This window comes from Sprattus sprattus (assembly GCF_963457725.1).
Source record: "Sprattus sprattus genome assembly, chromosome: 1".
NCBI classification, from domain to species: Eukaryota; Metazoa; Chordata; class Actinopteri; order Clupeiformes; family Clupeidae; genus Sprattus; species Sprattus sprattus.
This window is the reverse complement of record NC_137920.1, coordinates 16,643,500-16,648,499: the sequence shown is the minus strand read 5'-3', so window position 1 is coordinate 16,648,499 and position 5,000 is coordinate 16,643,500.

Here is a 5,000-nt window from a genome sequence, read left to right as displayed (position 1 = left end):
AGAGGATGATGGGAGAAGGGGGTGAAAGGAGAGCAGATGAGAGGATGATGGGAGAGGGGAGGTGAGAGGATGATGGGAGAGGAGGAGAGGGGAGGTGAGAGGATGATGGGAGAGAAGAGGGGAGATGAGAGGATGATGGGAGAGGAGGAGAGGGGAGGTGAGAGGATGATGGGAGAGAAGGAGAGGGGAGATGAGAGGATGATGGGAGAGGAGGAGAGGGGAGATGAGAGGATGATGGGAGAGGAGGAGAGGGGAGGTGAGAGGATGATGGGAGAAGGGGGTGAAAGGAGAGCAGATGAGAGGATGATGGGAGAGGGGAGGTGAGAGGATGATGGGAGAGGAGGAGAGGGGAGGTGAGAGGATGATGGGAGAAGGGGGTGAAAGGAGAGCAGATGAGAGGATGATGGGAGAGGAGGAGAGGGGAGGTGAGAGGATGATAGGAGAAGGGGGTGAAAGGAGAGCAGATGAGAGGATGATGGGAGAGGAGGAGAGGGGAGGTGAGAGGATGATGGGAGAAGGGGGTGAAAGGAGAGCAGATGAGAGGATGATGGGAGAGGGGAGATGAGAGGATGATGGGAGAGGAGGAGAGGGGAGATGAGAGGATGATGGGAGAGGAGGAGAGGGGATATGAGAGGATGATGGGAGAGGAGGAGAGGGGAGGTGAGAGGATGATGGGAGAGAAGTGGATGATAAGAAAGAGGAGCTGAAATGAGAGGAGAAGATAAGAAAGACAAGGGGAGAGGATGCTGGAGGGTATTTTGTGATGTGTGTGTGTACAGGCATATGCATATTTGTGAATGTGTTTAGAAAACTGACTAATTAACCTTTCTGTCCCTCTGTGCTTTCTCATCTTCAGACCCATAATCAATTATATTCCCATCAATCAGTCAATTGATTGGGCTCCACTAATCAATTCATAGTTGGAGGTGATAGGTGGTTAACCCCATGTGCAATTCTAATCACATTGATTAGAGAGGGGGTGTGTCTGAGAGAAAGGGAGGGGTGGAGTGTGTGTGTGTGGGTGTGTGTCTAAAGGAGACAAAGTGTGTGTCTGATAGAGAGAGAGGCCAACAGACAGAGTTTGTGTGGGTCAGAGAGAGAGAGTAGGCCTGTGTGTGTGTGTGTGTCAGTGACACACAGGTCAAGTCAGGTCAAGTCTCTCTCCCCCCCCCCCCCCATTGCCTCGTTGCAACTGGAAGTGCATGCAGAGAGGACGATGACACTTGTAACGGGAGATGAGTAATCAATAGTCAACACCGGGACCAGCTGTGTTTCAGCTTAGTACACAAGTTAAGAATCATGCCATTGTAGGCTACCTCACATCACACACACTTCCTGTAGTACACAAGTTAAGAATCATGCCATTGTAGGCTACCTCACATCACACACACACCGTTCTTTTACTTCACAAGTTAAGAATCCTGCCATTGTAGGCTACCTCACATCACACACACTTCCTGTAGAACACACGTTAAGAATCCTGCCATAGTAGGCTACCTCACATCACACACACTTCCTGTAGAACACACGTTAAGAATCCTGCCATTGTAGGCTACCTCACATCACACACACTTCCTTTTCTCCTCCATGTTGTCATGGAGCCACCTGGCCATGTGATCATTTACACAGCAGGATTAGGGATGTGGCTAAGCCCTAGACAGCTTTTTTTTATATATATATCCCTGAAACTGTTCTGCCTCTCCTTGTCTCTGTCTGTATGTGTGTGTGTGTGTGTGTGTGTGTGTGTGTGTGTGTGTGTGTGTACGTTTGCGTGTGTGTGTGTGTGTGAGTCTGTGTCTTTGTGTGTGTGTGTGTGTATCCCTGAAACGGTTATGCATGCCTTCTTTTGCTATCAAAAACATTGTGAGTCAGCCAGACAGTACAAACCTGAATTTGCATAAGCTCGGTGAGGTGCACAGACTGGTGATGTCATCTGTACCACATAAGCCTATCACTGTTGTTCCTTACAACATAGAAAATATAAATTGTTACAAAACAGAAACAATTCAAATTGTGGCAGAAAATAAACCATGATTACCAGAATCATTTTGAAATAAAAGAAAATACTTTTTGTTCAAAAGTATGCAGTGGGTTAGGTTCAAAGTGAGAACGGGGAAGTTACACTTTAATGCATCCCAATAAGAAGGCCTAGTACACAGAGTGAGACCAAGGGAAAGAGGTTACACTTTAATGCATCCCAATAAGAAGGCCTAGTACACAGAGTGAGACCAGGGAAAGAGGTTACACTTTAATGCATCCCAATAAGAAGGCACTCACAGAGTGAGACCAGGGAAAGAGGTTACACTTTAATGCATCCCAATAAGAAGGCCCTCACAGAGTGAGACCAGGGAAAGAGGTTACACTTTAATGCATCCCAATAAGAAGGCCTACACAGAGTGAGACCAGGGGAAGAGGTTACACTTTAATGCATCCCAATAAGAAGGCCAACATGTCTTTACAGATAGGCTAAAGAAGGTAGGATCAGTTTGTCATAGTATGAAAATATCTTCTAAAATATGAAAATACCTTCCAAAATATCTTCTTACATTCTTCTGTATGAGGTGTTCAATTATTACGATTAATACATAATTATTTATTTCTAGCCGTTTCTTTACTATCCACCTCGTGCTGTATGCACACATAAACATGACAGTCACTGCATCAAGTACAGAATGCATTTTATTCTGTACTTTTAAAAAGGTTTGCTTGAATGGATACCCTTTGTAGATGTGTAAATGGTGGGGGTCAGAGGCTAGGGTTACGGGACGTCTGCTTGAGGACCCTAGGGGCCTGTGGTCAGAAATTGGAACGGGAACAGAGACTCTCACCACCAGTACCACCGGTCAAAATAAAAGACAACATGATAATAACGATATAATTGACTAGATCTATTGTGCAAATATACATTTGTAAATCTATACAAAATATAAATGTATGCTTTACACATGTCCGGTGTCAGCGTGATTTAGCGTTTTCATGTAGACTTGCAGTGTGGTCAGTTATAATGGATGGGGTAAGGCAGACCGAGATCCGGCCCGGCATGCCATGGGCTGTCTTGAGGCTTTCTGTTTCTGTCTCAAACTGCGTGGAGCATTTAACTGCCAGAATTCTTTAGGTTTTTTTTTTTTCAAGAAGGAGGATGCCCCCGGACCCCCTAAAGGTCTGGGCTAAGCCCCGAACGTCTTCAACCAGCACCTTCCCTGAGATGATTGAGGATGTGACATTTATTTTTCATTAAAGTGACGCAGCGATGAGAAGATCTCGCAGTAGCCTACCTAATAGACCGTTGAACAGACATTCCTTTCAGTTATTTAAAAGTATCACCTGACCCGCTGTTGTCCCTCACCTCCGTAGGCTACACTACGGTCAGCTTCGCATTGCCACGGTAGAGCTAGTGGGTTAACGGCTGACTCGACAGGCTCCGCGCATCTCTTCCCGCCCTTCATCCTTCTCACTGAATGTGTGTGTGTGTGGGGTGCGTGCCTGTGCGTGCCAACGTGAATGCGAAGGCGTGCGCGGTTTGAGTCGCTGCCTCCTCGCTCTGAGCGATAATCCCCACGCCTGGGTCGGCAGCGACTGCAACTTCGCCCCCTGTGATATAAAAATCGACCAACGCAACCCTCGTTCCCCGATTTATTCCATCGTGTTCGGCAGAAGCGGAGGCTGGGTGGATTCTTTCCGACTGCCTTGCGTTGGACACGGGCATCAGCGAGCGACGAGAAGGAGGAGGACGGCCGTGGTGATGACCAGGAGCTGCGGGACCCGGAACGGATGATGCTCGGCATAGGAGGTAGGATGGGGGCACTGGCTGGTGGGTGTGCTCGTGTCGTTACATCGTGTTCCTTTGGCAGTAGCGTAGTCTGTCCCGAATGGGCTCTATAGCTGGTGGAAACGGCTTGTGAGATGCCGACATTACTGTAACCTAGGATGTAGCCAACACCAGTGTCGCATCCATGCTTTGACGCAATATTCCTGGTTGAGTCTTTGTTTCTTGTCATGAGTGCTTGAATCAAATCTATAGCCTACCTAACTATCTATCAAAATAACACTATGATCCAACAAGGTTCAAAGCTCACTTACGGGCAACGTCTATGTTTACAATACTGCATAGTTGGAATGTAAACAACGGTTAAGTAGTCCCTAATCATTGTGGTAGCCTAACGCACTGTGCCATATTGCCGCGACAAGACTGCTTCAATATTTTTACGTGGCCGTTACGGTAACGTAGCCTACGTGAGGGATTCACATTGACGTCGCAAGGTGATGCTGCGCTTGCTGAGGCATTGTGCCATGTGTCCAGTTCTCCCTCTCCCTCAACCACACACGCGCACACACACACACACACACACACACACACACACAAACATAGTTCTCCACAGCAGTGGAAAGTCGATGCACATTATTTTGAGCTAAAGTAAAGTTTGGAGAACGAGCAACTTCTAAGCTAGATGAGTTTTTGGTTTCGGATAGCTAAGCTTTATTTAATCACCCAGAAACGTAGGCTATAGAGGAAACAAAAAACGAAATCCTGATTATCACTCTCCCCTTACGAACCGAAGACAGAATGAGTATCAGGGCCTGCTGACTGACATATAGGCCTACCAGTGAGAAACTAGAATGGTCACCACGACATAGGTCAGTTATCACACCAATATTGTTTATTCGCTGTATGTTTAAGTGAACATGAATTAGGTTAACGTATCATCACACCCATCTGTGTATCCATAGGCCAATACAGACCCAATGTCATGTCATAAATCTGTTCCTCCATCGGCCCCAGCCTCAGTCACAGCCAGATAGCATAGTTAAATACTACCCTGATACTTATTGTTTTGGCTATAAATATGATAGCAGTTTGGTAATTATGATCACAGCAGTCGGTCGCTGGCTGTGGCATTCCCCTTCACTGACAGAGTGAGACGAGTTAACGGGCAAATGCACCACAGTGATGACGGCGGGCCTGTCCTGCTGGCGTTCTCTCCTCACCCCGTTTTTTTTTT